Below are 17,349 nucleotides of genomic sequence, written 5' to 3'. Positions count from 1 at the left end.
TTAGAGCAATGAAGAAACCAGGGAACAGCCAAATATTGGGATCCGTAGAACCGGGATTCGGAGCCCACGTTTTCTGTTTCTCTCTCCACTCTCTGCTCTCTCTCCTGAGAACTAGATATTCAAGGCAAATGTTGAAATATCTCTGCAATCCCTTCAAACCCAAACACCCAGCAGAGAATCTGGGATGTACCCTCGGCCTGTCACAGGAAACAGCTGTGAATGAAGGTGCTCTTTCAAACTACTGGGGAGTTTTTGCTCAGAATCTGAAGCTTTTACTTAAGCGTCAATGGAAACATGCAGGTTGTTTGGAGGATTTTCTTTTTTTTTATTGTTATTATTATTTTTGTCTGTTGAGGGCTGCACCCACAGCATATGGAGGTTCCCAAGCTAGGGGTTGAATCAGGGCTACATCCCCTGGCCTACACCACAGCCACAGCAATTTGGGATCCGAGCCGTGTCTTCGACCTACACCACAGCTCACGGCAACACCAGATCCTTAAGCCACTGAATGGGGTCAGGGATTGAATCTGCGTCCTCATGGATGCTAGTCAGATTCGTTTCCGCTGAGCCACAGTGGGAACTCCTATTAAAAAAAAAAAAAATTTGTTCCTCAGAATTTTCTGTATTTTAAAAAATGCTGCAAATAGTCTGATCCTGCAAGATTAAGATCAGGCCTGAGTCTTTAAGCCGAGCTGGAGCTCCGGCAAGCCAGCAAATGAGCAGATTCTCTGCTGGGTGTTTGGGTTTGAAGGGATTGCAGTTTAAGACTCCTTTTTCCTTGCTGATCCTTTATCTCACTCTCTGCTCTCTGTGTGTGTGTGTGTGTGTGTGTGTAGTTACTTTCTACATTTATGGCTGCCAACCAAGAAGCTGTGTGTAAGTCCTTTAAGCTTAGGAGTAGCCCTTCGTCTTGTTGACGAGCTTTATAATGAAGCCAGCACCCTTGTCATGGCAGAAACTCTTTCTAAATACTTCATCTCCTACAGACTTTCTATGCCTGATGGGGCCAGTCAGCAGCCTCAGAGCAAGTCCTGTTTGTCTCTTCCCGAAGGTGCCTTAACCTTTCCAACCCTCCCCTGGCACACCTGCCTCTTCCCAGGCAAAGATCTGTTGAGGATGCTTGCTTTGTGGTCCTCTCTTCACCTCTGTGTTAAGCAGGGTTTTTATTTTATTGGAAAAAAAGTTCCTCTATGCCCCCCAAAATGCAAACCGGAGAACTAAAGACATAATTAATTCCTCACTTTTACTCCGGAGTTTAAAATTGTCAGCGTTCTATAACTTTTGGAAGCCAATGTCAAAACATGGCCGTGACTCATTCCTCATTCATAAACTTTGTATTTCCTTCCTAAAAAGTTAGTTGGCTCTGAGAAACCCACTCTCTGGCTGTTATCACTGCCCTGGAATCCTGAACAGGCGCCACAGAGAAAGCAAAACAGAGGTCAGGGACCCCTGCTCCCCGTGTGTATCCGTCCTCATTAGATATGACCCAGGTGCCCTAGAGCCCCAGAGGTTATTAGAAAACCATAATTCTGTCCTCAGTCCTGTACTGCTCCAAACTTTCTACCTTCCCTCCCACCCCTGGCAGCCGGATGGAGAACACTGGGCAAGGCTGGGAATGGGCTCTGGCCCAAGGCTGGTCCTGCCAGACCCTGCCTGGGCATTTCGTAGGAGCAGACAACCTTACCTCTTGCTGTGCTGTGTTTGGGCTCATTTCTTCTCTCTCTATCCTACTTGCTTGCCCCTGGTTCCTGTGCCTCCTCATTCCTGCAAAATAGGCTGCTTATTGCTACCCAAAGTGGAGGATGGTTTTTTTTTTTTCTTCCTTAAATTACTGCATGTATAAACTATTATATAGGAAACTCTGAACTGAGGAACTAACTCAGTTCTCCTCTCTTAACTGATTTTAGACCCAATTAGGAATTCTTTCAGGCCATTAAAATGTTCTCTAGCATGTTTTTAAGCTAGCTAGTTCCTAAATTCCTATGTTAGTTGACAAAGCTAAAGCCAACTCTTGTAAGCCATCACTGTTATGCTCCTCAGGAGGTTATGCTTCTCCTTTGATATCAGGGAGGGTCTTAATTACTGGATACAATCATAGCAGTTAATTGCTTCTGCAGCATATTATCTTGTGTTCTCTTGTAATAAAAGTTACTGGTGAAGTAAAATACACTCAGTGTTTTGGCATTCTCAAAACAATTTTTTTAAAAAGGGCTTTCACAAAGTAGAATACCCATTCTAATACAAATTTTGAAAGATAAAAAAGGATTGAGAAAATTCTCTAAAGCCTAATTCCAAGGAGGAAAACTGAAAAAAGAAAACACCACCTATACCCTTTTTCTAAAACTGTATTATCCATATGTATAGAACTTGGGTTTCCGTAGATAGTATTTAAAATCCTCCAAGGCCTTACCTTGTCTTTTAAGAGTGGCCTGATTAAATGTACCCGCTTTCACATCAAGAATTGCTCTATTGTAATTATTCATAACCTAGAGCTATAACTTTCACATTTAGATTTGTCCCACTGGGGATTCAGCTCAATGCTTTCTTGAAGTTTTTCTTCTTCCTCTTCTTCCCCTTCTGTAATTTGGTGTTATTTCTTCAGAGTTTCTGTAGAGATTAATCGTGGACAGATAGATTCCTGTTTGGCAATCTCTTCCCTCTAAGAAACTAATTTTTGGGGGACTGAAAATAGCATTTTTCTCTTTAAATCAGATAAGCTTAAATGGATTCTGATATAAAATAGCAGATAAGATCCAGTTCAATTGGGTGGAATGAAGTAATGGTCACTTGTGAGGAAACTACTGTGTATCAGTGTTTATTGTGTCTGATTTTATTAAAAGTCTGCTGAAAATGTGTAGAAGATAAAGTATAGAACTTTAGAAGACAAGATTTAGGGAAGAAACACAAGAGGGTGACGTGAAGTTTCAGACTAAATGATCAAACCTTCTGGGAGACTTCATAAAGGAAAACACTTCAATGTGAATTGATTTTTTTTTTCTTCAGTTGGAAGAAACCATTCTTTGGAAAGAGAAGCAGTGGAGCTGGTAGGAGATGATGTGTATTAGTAACCTAGTCATCAGGGTAAACACATGCAGATTGAGCAGTTACATTTAGACCTTTTGTACTATACCAGCCATGATGTCATCTTTTGTTTTTTATCCCCCGCCCCATAAACCACAAAGCTCAGGAAAGCATGGAAAGAATCAGGGACCATAGGAAACTTCTGTTCTCTGAATAAAGGAACAAAGGACCCTGATTAAGATCTGGAGCTTAAGATCAGAACAGAAGAAGTGAAGGTCTGATGAGTAAACGTCATAAATCACCTGCGATATCATCAAAAATGCAAATTCCTGCATCTCAACACAGACATACTAAATCATAACGTCTTTAAAAAGGGCCTAGGAATTTAAATTCCACTAATTCTCCAAGTGACTTTTTGTATGTTAACATTTAAAATCCAAATGCAGTCAAATTAGTGATCTTCAAAATCTTAAAAAAAAAAAAAAAAAAAAAATCAGACAAAACCAAGTGCCTGTTAATAATCAGGCCTTCTTCTAAGAATATGTTTGTAATCTAAGATCAAGCAAAGTAGCAATTAATAATCCATAAGACTTTGTCTGAGGCAGCACTATTTTTTACCCGTTTTATTTCTTAAATTTTTTGCTCTAGATGGTATTTTTTGTGTTTATTCATCTCCTAGGAAGTAGTCAACAAACTAACACTCATTAAGGACTTTTTCAGATGGGAATGGTGTAGTTGACCAGGACGTCTGAGTGTTGGAGCTAGCTGGGTTTGGGGTTTTCTCTTCTGTCAAACAATGATTTCGACTAAGTCAGGAGCTGTGAAGTTAAGGACCATGAGTGGAATTGGCCTGAGTAACCAGTTGGGAGGGATGGGCGATGGGGCTACTGGAAAGGCGGCTGGCGTTTTTCAGCTCTAACCAAATACTGCCAGGAAAGAATTCAGACCAGGTGTTACTTGAGTGTCCAACTTTTCAAGGGAAGCTGGAAATCCTGCTTATAATGTGAAATATGATTGTTAAATTCAAAGTATTTAACATACCATAGGCCAAAGTATCTAACATACCATAGACCAAATAATTTAAGGAACAATTAAAACACTTTTGGTGGCTAGATTTAGCTGGTAGCCTAATTTGCAGCCTTGTTAAGATCCTTTCTAGTTCCCAAATCTTATATATCTCCTGTTTCATAGCTCTCCAGTTCTGTGTTACTATACTACCAACTCCGTGTGCCTGGAGACAATCTAAGTAGTAACTAAGAGAAGCCAGTTACAGTGTATTTCCTTACAGACTTAATCCTACTTCAGTGTAAGACATTCAAATTAGTTTCAAAGGGATGGCCCTAAGAAGGTATTTAGCAGAGTTAATGCCTGGTTGTAGAAACTTAAATTGTCCACTCTCATTTAACATGTCATGGCTAATGACTCTGTCTGTACAAGTGAAAAAGATCAGATAGGACTAAAGGATCTGAGCAGTCAGATTGTCTGTAATTCATCAAGTCTCTGCTGTTAGTGGTAGGGCCTGTCTTTCCATGTCATGCGCATGTGCAATGGAGATAGCTGATCAGAAGAGATAAACATTTCATCTGTGTTTTACTCTCTTAGAAATCATGAAAGTTTCAGGAATCTTTCTTCTCTGTATAATTCATTTAATCTTTGAAGGTTTGGGGTTTTTTTTCCCCCCATCTCAAATGTTAGATAAATTGAATGCAATTTTGTTGAATTAAAAAAAAACCTGGCCATTAAATCAAACCTACAATGAGATATCACCTCACGCTATCACCTCAGAATGGCCATCATCAAGAAGTCTACAAATAGTAAATGCTGGAGAGACTGTAGAGAAAGAGGAATCTTTCTGCACTATTGATGGGAGTGTCAACAGGTGCAGCCACTGTGGAGAATAGAATGGGGGTTTCTTTAAAAAGTAAAAATAGAATTGACATGATCCTGTAGTCTCACTCCTGGGCATATATCTGGAAAAGATAAAAACTATAATTCAAAAAGAAAAAAAAAAGCCCAAAAGATACACAAACCCCAGTGTTCATAGCAGCACTACTGACAGTGGCCAAGACATGAAAGCAATCTAAACATCCATCGACAGATCAATGGATAAAGAAGTTATGATGCATATACACAATAGAATATTACTCAGCCATAAAAACAAATGAAATATTGCCATTTGCAGCAACATGGCCTAGAGATTATCATACTAATTGAAGGAAGCCAGACAGAGGGAGACAGCTATTTCAAAATATCACTTGTTTGTGAAATCTAAAGCAATAATAAGGACAACAGCCAAAAAACAAATCAACTTGCTTACCAAACAGAAACAGATTCACAGCCACAGAAATCAAATTTAGGATTACCAAAGGGGAAAGGGAAGAGAAGAGACAAATTACATGTATGGGATTAACAGATGCACACTACTATATATAAAATGGATAGATGACAAAGGTTTGCTGAATAGCACAGGTAACTGTGCTCAGTATTTTGCCATAACCCATAATGGAAAAGAATCGGAAGCTGTATGCCTGAAATTAACAACATTGTAATTAACTATAGTTAAAAAAAAATAGGTCATTGTATAATTTCCCAAACTGACTTCAGCTTATGTATCTGCAACACTGATACCCCGTCCCCACACATATTGAAGTGTGAAAGATTAACCTCAAGAAGATTCCTTCAGTTGTATTTAGAACTGTTTCCCCAAAATTGTTAGTTGTCTGGCCCCCTGCGTTGAACTATCCTTTGCGATGCTGAAGTCCTGGAAAAATTTAGAAGTTCCATTTGGCATTTTATGCAATACTGGCTGACTCATTTGATATTTCCAGGTTATTAAAAGCATAAGTATTTATAGAAGGGTTACCACTCTCTCTGCTCATGCTTTTTTGGAGAAGATATTTACAGATGGGTGGAATCCCTAAAGATCCACTGAAGACACTGGGATTGAGGTGGGCATCCTTGTCCTGTCATGACCCCAGGATCTGGCATTGTTGATTCTCTGTGTTTTGGATGCTTTATGCACATGATTCATAATCTTACAACCACCCTGCAAAGCAGCTATTCCCGGATTACAGTTAAGGAAACTGAGGCTTGGAGATAGGAAGGGACTTGTCTGAATAACCAGACAAGGAATTTGACCCCAATTCTGTATGGCTCTGATGTCTATATTCTCTTCAATACTTCCTGATACCGCAGAGAGGAGAGAGGGCTTTCTGGGCCCAGTTTTTCAATCTGTAAAACACAGGAGCTGGACAACATGATCACTAACCTCTGTTTTACTTCTAACCTCCTATACCTGTGTTTTGGGGCTTTTCTATTACAGAGAATATGACTCATTCTTAGGCGAAACCCCCTTTGGATGTTTTCAGATACCTCAGATCCTGGCTGAGATTTTCAAACAGGATGTGGACAGATATACTTCATATTACTCTTGTCTCCTGTGCTATTTGGATTCCTGCCAATTCTTTGTCACCCATAACAATGGAGAGCATTATTTTCTCTGTTCTTCTCTTTTTCACACCAACCTACTCTATACCGTTTCTCGCCCTAACTCTGAGCCATGGGTTTATATTTAGCCAGGCTTTTGACTTCTTTTATCTTTATTTGCACATTTGTACAAGTATAATACAGACTTCTAAGGCTTTTTAAAAAAATCCATGATAATCTAGGTTCTCTTTAGAACACCATGTAAAACAATGTCACATCTTCATAGAACTGGACAAGAATGATGTCAGAGGATCACACTGCTAGTTGCCAAGTGACCTACTGGAGTTAGTAAGATAGAATTTAAATCCTCTCCATATTACCTATGTATCTGAAATCTATATATACACTTTCGAGTACTTCTCATTATGTCAGTATCTTATATATGAACCGATTTTTATTTCATCTAGAAATGACTACATCTCTTCTTTTCTGAATTGCTAGTTCTCCCCGGGAATCAGTCTTTCTAATGATTACATTGATATAGTAACAAAACAGAACAGTGACAACAATGAAAAACATCCTCAGAATCATCTCAGAATTGTCTACCTTTTCTTTTGAGATACTAAGTTTCTATGATATTGACTCCATAACTTAGGGGCTTTCTCCATTGCTCCAAAAATGTTAGGGTATCAGATAATTGTACAACTGAATTCTGAAAAAAGAACTTAAAAATATTCAAATAGAAGTTTCCATTATGGCTCAGTGGTTAACGAATCCGCCTAGTAACCATGAGCTTGTACGTTCGATCCCAGGCCTCGCTCAGTGGGTTAAGGATCTGGCACTGCCGTGAGCTGTGGTGTAGGCTGGCAGCTACAGTTCTGATTTGATCCCTAGCCTGGGTACCTCCACAAGGCTGGGGAGGTTGTGGAGGTTCCAAAAAAAAAAAAAAAATCTTCAAATAAAAATTACAGTAGTCAGTGTTCTTTAAAGCCTCTTGGCTTGTTTTAGGCATAGCAATTTGCACAGCATCTTTCATTCTCATTCCTAATGGTGGTGCTCTGCTGAAAACCAACATTTGTTGACAATTCTCTTTACTCAAGGCAGCAGTACTGGGTACCATGGCTGTACACAACAAGCAAAAGATGTCATATATGCCCTCAAAGGGTCTATAGTATATAGGCAGGAAATGGACAGAAATTGTTAGGTAAGCTACAAGAGATAAATGCCATTAAAACACCATAACTAAGTGCTTACAGGGGTCTGAAGAGCTGGCATTTCAGCTTGGACTTGAAGATCAGGAAAATTTAGACGTGGGCATAAGGAATTAGTGGAGGATGTTCGAGAAAAAAATAAAACCAAGCTCTTCATTACTTTTATCCTTTGGTCCATTTGTTTTGCATTTTCTTCCATATCCAACCCCTCTCACATATATCTCGATGTGGTTAATTTATCATTTAAGACCCAGTGAGGGCCTCATCCTTTAAGAATTGTCCTCCTTCATCCAGTAGGTTATGAATTCTACTTGAGTTTGATTGTAATAAAGGAATATCCTTCTCAAGTTTTTCCCATTCTTATTTATTTATTTATTTATTTATTTTTGTCTTTTTGCCATTTCTAGGGCTGCTCCCGCGGCATATGGAGGTTCCCAGGCTAAGGGTCAAATCGGAGCTGTATCCTCCCGCCTACGCCAGAGCCACAGCAACCCAGTATCCGAGCCGCATCTGCAACCTACACCACAGCTCATGGCAACGCCGGATCCTTAACCCACTGAGCAAGGCCAGGGATCGAACCTGCAACCTCATGGTTCCTAGTCGGATTTGTTAACCACTGAGCCACGACAGGAACTCCCTCATTCTTTTAAATTGATTTCCTACCTCTTACTTCATGAGTTAGAATCCTAGGACTCATCTCTGTTACCTTCATCTCCTTCCTTCACCTCCCCATGCAGTTCATCACCTTGTCTCACTAATTCTGGTTCCAAAATAAAGATTACATCAAGTTTGGATTAAGAGAGGGCATAAGCATATGTGTATATGTATGGCATATGTATACAATGGGATCCAATTCAATCATAAAAAGGGGTGAAATTTTAATATATGATACAATATATCATATGTTAAAATTATGTTAGTGAAATAAGCAGGACACAAAAGGATAAGTGATTCCATTTATATGAAGTACCTGTAATAGATTCATAAAGACAGAAAGTGTAGAGAATATCAGGGGCTAGAAGGAAGAAGACATTACTGTTTAATGGGTACAGAGTGTTTACTGGAGAGAATAAAGTTTTGGGTATCAATAGTGGTGATGGTTGAACAGCATTGCGAATGCAATAAATGTCACTGAACTGTATACCTACAAATGGTTAAAATGATAAACGTTTTGTTAGGTGAATTATATGGCAATAAAAAATTAAATCCATTCTCTCCAGTTCTACTTCTCTGGTCCACAGCACCGCTTTCTCTCACCTGGACTATGGAAATACTTATTTTGATCTAGTCCCTGCCTGTTTTTTACACACGCCTGCCTGGCTACCTGCTCCCCTCATTTACTTCACTCCAGAGATAGTAGATTTTTTTAATACTATGAACATACATCAAGCTGTGTCTCTGAAATAGTCTTATACTTACTATTTCCATTTGGGGTGTGTTCTTCCTCTGCCTCTCTACATGCTTGACTAATTTTTCATCATTCCTGTTTCAGCCAAAATGTCATCGCCTTCTTAAAGAGGCTTTTGCTGATCTTCTACATCAAAATGTTCTCTCCTTCTACCTCAGCTTTTATTTGGCGCCATAGAACTCCATTTCATTTCTTTATTGCATTTATCCCAATTTGAAATGTCTCTTTTTACCAATTTATTTCACTTGAGTAACAGGATATGGGGGTGCCACTGCCAAAGATGGAAAAAGATCGAGTAAGGCCATGTTTAAAGCATGGTTAGGTTGAAAGATAACATACAATGTTCTCCTGAAGACATATGAATCTGTAGTTAGTAAGTCAGAAAGACAAATACTGTATGGTATCGCTTATCATGTGGAATCTAAAATATGGCACAAATGAACCTACCTACAGAACATAAACAGATTCACAGAAGATGCAAGCTATTACATTTAGAATGGATGGGCAATGAGGCCCTACTGTATAGCACAGGCAACTATATCCAGTCTCTTCAGATAGACCATGATTGAAGATAATGTAAGAAAAGGAATGTCTATATAAATGTATAATGGGGTCACTTTGCAGAAATGGGCACAACATTGTCAATAAACTATAATAAAGAGGGTTGGAGATATGAATTTAGGAATTATTACATTATAGGTGATATTTGAGGCCATAAGAATGAAAGATAGTCCAGGGAAAAACTGATGATTTGGAAAAAGAGGGGGCCCTGGATTCGGTCTAGAAGGTCTCTGTGGTTTGACATAGACTGAGAGTGAAAATGGGTCAAGAACAAAGCAGTGACCATCTGTGTTGTGTGATGCTATGAATTCGAGTAAGGTGAACACAGAGAAGTTTACACTGGGTCTGACATGAGGTTGCTTGGGACCTTGATTAGAGCCCTTTCAGTTGAATACCATCATCCAAAGGGGGTGGAAAGAACAAGACGGAGGTGGATTAAACAGCAAATGGGAGGAGGGTGAGGAAGTGAAGACATTGTGGAGTTGTTTAGAATAAGAGTGGGAAAAAGGAACTGAGTGATGAGGAGTCGGAGGAAGTTTTTGCAGAGATGTGAGATACCGACATGTTGCTATGTAGATAGGAATGAGCCAGTGAAGAGGTGTATATGATGCAAGTGTGAGATAGGGTAAATAAGTGACCTACCTGGGAAGGTGAGAGCCACAGGGCCTGGAACACTAGCAGGAGGATAGACCCTCGAGTGGGAGGAGGGACACTCTCTCCACTGGTATCAAAGGCCATCAGAAGAAGACAGGTGACAACATGAAGCAGGAATCTGTATTAGTGGAAAGCTGAGAGTCTCCGTTTGATAACCCGTGTATTCTCCATGAGTCATAGATGAGGTCATTAGCCAGGTGCAGGTGTGGAGGAGGGAAGGGAAATTTGAGGAGAGACATGATGGTACAGAATAGTTGTCTTGGAGAGTGAGAAAGCAATGTAGGGGGCAAAAAAGAAGTATGGCTGTTTTGCTGGGAAAAGTTAAGTGCTCATCTGAGGTTTATAATTGTGCAAAGTGAAACCATCAGGCAGATTTTGTTATTCGGTCAGCAAATAGGAAGCACAGAAATAGAGGGCTTCTATCTGATATTATGTTAGGCAAGTGATGGAGTGCGGGAGTATGAATGTGTAAAAGAAGGCTTTAAGGGATAAATCCAGAAAGATATATTGAGGCCAGTTCATAAAGCACTCTAAATGTCAGGCTGAAACACATAAACTTTATTTCACAGACAATGAGGAGCCGTTAAAGTATTTCTCACTATGAAACTGACATTGCCAAAACTGTACGCCTGCATAATTAAACTGCCTTTAATGTAAAGCACTGAGATGGTTAAAGAAAAACCCAAAAGACCATTTGGGAAAGACTGGTGGTTGGATAATCAAGATCTAAATGAGAGTATGCAACAGGTGACTTGAACCAGACCCTAGAAGGTTCAGTTCTTAAGAGATCTTGGCATCTATGGGAACCAAACCACCTTGATGGGAATATCAGGCCATATGAGAGAGAATCCTACAAGATGGACTAGGATTAGGCAGGATATTACTTAAAGCAGGTGGCAACAGATATACATCAAGGGATGTATTGATTAATCATAGAGTGAGTCAGAAGCCAAGAGTCACCTTGAGTATCAGAACCATATAAATAATCATAAAACTGTTGACCATCGATAGGGCCAGAGGAGGTCAAGAAGAGTTCGGCATGACGGGCAGGGTCAGAGTGGCCCAGGGCATAAATTGTGGCCCATGAGGAAGATGGGTCCCGGCCCAAAGTGCTAAGTGGGACAGGGAGGCCAGCCAGTTTAGAGAGTAGAATAGAGAGGGTTTGGGAACTAACATTCCGTTCAGTTTTACAGGATTGGCCAGTTTAAGGATGATGCTCCGACTTGAACCCTGAGTGCTAGATTTTATGCTAATCTAAATATATGTATATATCATTAGTATGAGTTGAAATGGTGAAGTGAAAAGTCCCAAAATAACACATTTGGAGATAAATTTGTATCAGCTCGTTACAGTACAGTGTAGAAGAACCAGTAATAGTTTAAATCAATCCTAGGATTTGGTAATCTCCTTTTACCAGGGAGCCAGTAACTGCTAGTGGTCCCACAGACATTACTGGCAATCTTTAAAAAAAAAAAAAACAAAAACAAACTGTTCCTTGGTAAAACTGCTGCTCAGTTTGGCTTTAAATATTTAATTTTATAAACAAACTTTCTCCAATGTCTAGAAGTTCATAACCATATAAAGCAATAGAACACTAGGACAGAATTCCATTAAATTTCAGTGTCCATCATCCAACATTTCATGACCATCAAGTATCGGGCACTGTGCTAGGCTGTGGATACAAAGAAAAATAAGACAGCATTTCTGTTTGTCTTCAGGGAACTTCTAAGAGAGTCTCTTAGTAAAGATATATTTACATACTATATGTCGAAGCTAACTCACGGAAAGGCTAGTAAGTGGTGGGAGAGATGGTGGTGGTGATGGAAATGGTCCCTAAAGACTTTCTGAAGAAGGATCAGAAGATAAAAAAGGGGCAGAAGTGGGGAGAAGGGTAGAAGGTTAGGGCATCTTAGGGGGAAAAGCTGGTGCAAAGGCTTCAGCAACTGAGCAGATTGGCACTTTGGGAGAAATTCCTAAGTTTCACACGGATCTAACATTTCAATTAGCTTTGGACTTTACTCGTTGTATGTGGATTTTATTTCCCTAGTGTGATCTTTATATATTACGTTTTCTCTCCCCTCCCTTGATTTGAAGTTCATTAAGGATTTTTTTCATTTTTTAAAATTATGGTTGGTTTATTTTTTTAAACTCTTGCTTGACCTTTCATCCACAGTGTGTTTAATGCAATGGATGCATGTAATATATCCAGGAATAATATACGTACAGTTTCACTAAACTAGATATTTATGTGTGAAATCAGTTATTAAAAAGGGATAAGAATATTAATTTATTGCCTTAAATTTACTAAAAGGAAAGTTGATGGAATTGAGGCAATAAAAGACTTTTAGTTCTTTCATTTTTCTTTGGGAATTTTTTTTTTTTTTTTTTTTTTTTTTTTTTTTTTTTTTGCTTTTTAGGGCCACACCTGCAGCATATAGAAGTTCCCAGGCTAGGGGTCAAATCCTAGCTGCAGCTGCAGCCTATACAGACACAGCAACACAGGATCTGAGCCGAGTCTGTGACCTACATCACAGCTCATGGCAATGCCAGGTCCTTAACCTACTGAGTAAGGCCAGGGATCGAACCTGCATCCTCATGGATATCAGTCGAATTTGTAACCCACTGAGCCAAAACAGAAATTCTGGGAATGCTTTTAAGGAAAGACCAGTGCCTTTTTATATAAAATAAATTAGAGTGTTCATCAGCATGTGCTGACGGAAAAAGAAAAAAGAAAACCTAAAACAACTTTCCATTTCCATAGGAATTTATTCTGAAGTGAATTCTTAGCATCCTGATATTGCTTTATTGACAGAGAAATTAAGGTACTTTATTTTGTTTGCCAATATTCCCACATATACGTCTTTGTTTACAACCCACAGTTCTGCTAAATAAATTACTTCCCTTTGGCTTTAGATCAAAAGCAGCCTCAAAAGGACATCTTTTTCAAATTCAATTACTGACTCTGGGGACTTACATGGAGGAGTTATGGTTATGAAGAAGAAAAGATCAACCACTTGGATCTGAAGATGTTTACAGCATTAAGATAGATGGATTATTCAAGGTCGGATCCTAATATTTTCTCTTCTGATGAGACAATTTAAAAAGATAAGTGCCGATTTTTGCTTTCAGAGTCATCAGCTCTGTATTTTTCCCCTTGTCTCCTGACATTCTCTTGGATTTGTGGTGTTAATTACATTCCACTAACCTTGGCTTCTAGAATGCCAAGACTCTTAGCTGCTAAGATCCACAAATAACATCAATTAGATAAATGGGGCGTTTCCACTCTCTCATGCAACCCTGTTGGATCTGCAAGTGCAGCGCTAATAACTCCTAGGATTCTGCTGCATGGTCCTGACTTCAAATATTTTGAGAATGAATGTAAATTAGAGTATTTTGACTTTTAGTTTGGATAATATAATCACTATACATATATGAAATATTAAAACTTTGAAATGAAAATTGTTCTCATTTTAAAACTCCAGGAAATGTTTTAAAAATAATTATATATGAATTAATTAACATTTTATATATAGCTTTAAATGAAAATGAATAGTGTCTGGTTGTAGCATACCTTGCAAAAAGTAAAGTATATTGAAAATTACCTTTTGTCAGAAATGTACTTAGCTACCTGGAATACAATGAATGAGAGATCTAAGCACTTATCCTGTGTTAGGTAAGTCTGTTCACCCCAAAGAGCTCTCAAAGTTGTCACTCTGGTCACCTGGAGTAAAGGGGCTGGGAAGGATTGTTTGCTAAATATTTGAGGTCAAAATTCTGTCCTAGTCAGTTCAGTGTGATAAAAATTTTGTTACCTTATGACCTAATAGATTGAGGAATTTTTGAAGAGTTATAGTAATAGGATTCTGTAGAACTAAGTATCATATTGACCCAAGTCTTGAGCTTCTTATGGCTTTGAAGACTCAGAGAATTCTTGTCATTGTTTCATGAAATGTATTTGTATCTCCCCACCATCTCTCTTGCATCCTTTGATTTCCTTGGCCTCAGAGATTCATCATTTGAAGTTACAGTTGATCACTTTATGAGAAAACAATTTCGGTTCGTGGCTGAAGGTTCCTCTCTTTTTTGTTTTCCAAGTTCTCTTCAGAATTCCCTGGAATATGAACAGGGCTCCTTCCTTATTCACTAGAAAAGGCCGAGGCAAAAGGCAGCCTTTGGAAGATTGTCTAGACCATCTATCTCTGTGGAGCAGATGTTCTAACAGTGTGCCCAGCTTGAAATGACAGCTTGTCGTGCCAGGACTTCCAGGTCCAACTGGAAAATCACAGCGACATTCTCAGTGATCATTTCTGGGATTAAGGAAAGCATTTGCAGAAGAGCAATAATGTGCTCAGATCTTGCAGGCACCAATTACTATGGCAGCATGATTAATACACTTCTAGAATCGACTGCAAATTAAGCAGATCAGGAATAATGCTGTTCCTCTTACATTTCTTCTGTATTTCTTCTCAGTTCTATGTTCTTTGTCCAGCATCAAATTGTGTCCAGTATCAAATTGTGACTTTATTGGATTGAAAAATTTAGAGGCATAGTAGGGTAATCTGGTCCAAGGCAGTATATCTTTAGAAACAAATATTCTTCCAGACTGTGACAATGCCCATATGTAACTACTATATACGTAAGAGTACAAATCTAACACAATCCCAGAAATAAATCCTGTGTCTTCAAACAGAAGTTTCCCACTTGTCCAGCAGAATCTTGTCCTCTGCATCCTTTCTGAATTTGATTTGATGAGCTTAAGTCCCCCATAAGTATCCACTCATTCCTCTAGATTTAGATGTATGACCACGTAACTAGCCTTTAACTTCAACTCTAATTCCTATCAGGCAACATTGCATCATTAAATAAAATAACGTTGTGGTATCTGGGGAATACAGGAGAGAACATCATTCATTCACTTTTTCTCCTTTGGCACCAAGAGGTTTGTATCAGGAACAGCTGCATCAGTATCTGCAACTGACTGGCAGTTGTTTGCAACCTCAAGCTCTCCAGTTCATCTTATGTTGACAAAGAAAATCTCCATCTGCCTGTTTGACAAAGGAGTGCTCACAGATTCTCTGAACATTTCCTGGAAGGAAGCATCTTCCTTCTTGGATCTGGTCTGGGTTTTTTAGCAGTATTTCCAAACAGCACATGCTCTTCTGGCGATCACAGCGGTTTCCAAGGTTAAGTAGGAAACTTTTGAAATTGATCAAGCTCCAATTCCCATGTGCCTTGTCTGACATTTAGCTGATGCTTTGCCCTTTCATCCAACCTCTCTGGATACAGAAGCCAGGAGACTTAGAAAAAACAAAACAAAACAAACAAAAAAAAAACTATTCCTAAGGGATGGACAGAAGGAAGGGAGCACCATTTCCTGATAATAGTATAATTCCAAAATTAGGCTTAACAAACAAAGGAGGGAGGGGACCCTGACATCATTAAATTCCCACAGCTGATATCACCAGCAGCTACTGGACCCCAACCAAAAACTTCAAAATGGATCTTCTTACCCTTTGTTAATTATAAAATAGATTTCCAGACTTTTTGCAAAGGAAGGGCCTAAATACTTTGAAAATGATAGGGAGAGAAAGAAGAGAGCTTTTGAATTTTCCTGACTGATTTTTAACTCATGCCTGACTTCTCCAAGTTTATGAGGTTTAATTAAAATAGATTACAGGGGACAGTGAGAGGTTTTTTTGTTTTTGTTTTTTTTTTTTTTTTTTTTTTGTGTTGTGTCCAGAAGCTTTTCCCATCTTCTTTTATCTGACAAAATCCCCTAGCCCTTGACCTCTGGCACACGACCCTGGTGTGATCTGTGATAAACTCTCATTGATTTGGCCACAGTGATTGACCACGGCTAAGAATATGATACAAGTAGCGTCAACCAAATGCCTTCCTTAAGATTTTTGTATGACTTCTGTGAGAAAGAAGTTCTGTTCCCTGGAGTTGGGTAACAGTTAAGGTTCTTTGGTTGCCAGTATTAGAAGTCAGTGTAGACTTAGCAAAAAAGGATTTCCTGGAGGGAAATAAGAAAGCTCTCAGTATTAAAGGAAAGCTTAACAACCAGACCTCATGAAGGCAATCTTAGGAATACAGATAACCAAAGCTAATAGACAGTTTCTTTGGAGGGCAGCCCCCGCCCCCCCCCCCCCACTTCAGGAGGCATCAGGCCTATCTTTTCTCTGCCCTCCTTCATTCAACTCAGCTCAAGATTCAAGTTCCTGAAAAAACTGAAGTGTGATGGGGTCCAGTTAATCACATGCCTTTTCTAGGGTCACGTTAGGCCAGGGACACTAGGATTACAAAGAATGGGAGAGACGTACTCCCCTAAAGGAAAACCACACTTCTATTACTGAAAGAAGGGGGCAGTAGTTCTGAGCAGGCAGAAACAGTTGTTCACCAGAGATTGATAAGCCAGCAGCCAAGGGGGTCTTTCCTGACCTGTTCCTGCCACAGCTCAGATGGGGTCAGCAGGCAAAGAGAAGCTAGATGAGCAGTCCAGAAGCCTGTGCTAAGCCTCCCTGCCAGGCTTAGCTGCTAGCAAACCTCTTTTCTGCTTAAACCAGCTTCATTTTTGTTTCTGTCATTTGCAACCAACAACGTCCTGAGCAATGTCTGGTTTTCACATGCATCCTTTTTTTAGGCCCAGAGGTCTCTAAACTCTTCTTTTGAGAATGGAGATCACCCAGTGAACTTGTTGAAAAGATAATGTTTCTTGGGATCCTCATGCGATAAATCCCAAAGCTTCGCAGGGACTCCTGGGGCATTTGTTTATCCTTGAGAGAACTTCTCAAATCAGTGAAGACGACTTTGGCTTTGGGCTTCTGGTCCAGGAAGTAGCTCTGTTGCAGGAAGAGCTCAGTGGACAAAGGGGGAGGCAACCTGACAGGTAATCCCTGAATGAGACTAGGGATTATGAAGATAAATATGAGCTCTTCTGAGGTAAATATTCAAACTTCTGAGGCGCTTGTTATACTTAGAAAGCACAGGTCGAAGTTGTGATTCCTTTGTTCTCTCGTTTTCCCTGTTGCTAATCTCTGGTGTTTCTTGGTTGTAACGTGAATCGTT

The 17,349-nt window shown here is 39.4% G+C and overlaps 1 protein-coding gene across 1 annotated transcript in view; it reads left to right on the top strand.

The window, feature by feature from the left end:
• LOC106509551 (uncharacterized) overlaps positions 1 to 17,349 on the top strand; it is a 190,819-nt gene that overhangs the window by 109,546 nt on the left and 63,924 nt on the right. Inside the window, exon 6 of the mRNA XM_085011731.1 lies at positions 13,195 to 13,390. The gene's annotated coding sequence lies outside the window, so the exon portion shown is untranslated. The remainder of the gene's footprint in view (positions 1 to 13,194; positions 13,391 to 17,349) is intronic.

The sequence above is a fragment of the Sus scrofa genome, chromosome 2 (assembly GCF_054392235.1).
Source record: "Sus scrofa isolate SSC_HxYL_T2T_F1_AM1 chromosome 2, Sscrofa_HxYL_maternal_Yorkshire_Landrace_v2.0, whole genome shotgun sequence".
NCBI classification, from domain to species: Eukaryota; Metazoa; Chordata; class Mammalia; order Artiodactyla; family Suidae; genus Sus; species Sus scrofa.
This window is presented reverse-complemented; position numbering and strand designations above follow the sequence as displayed.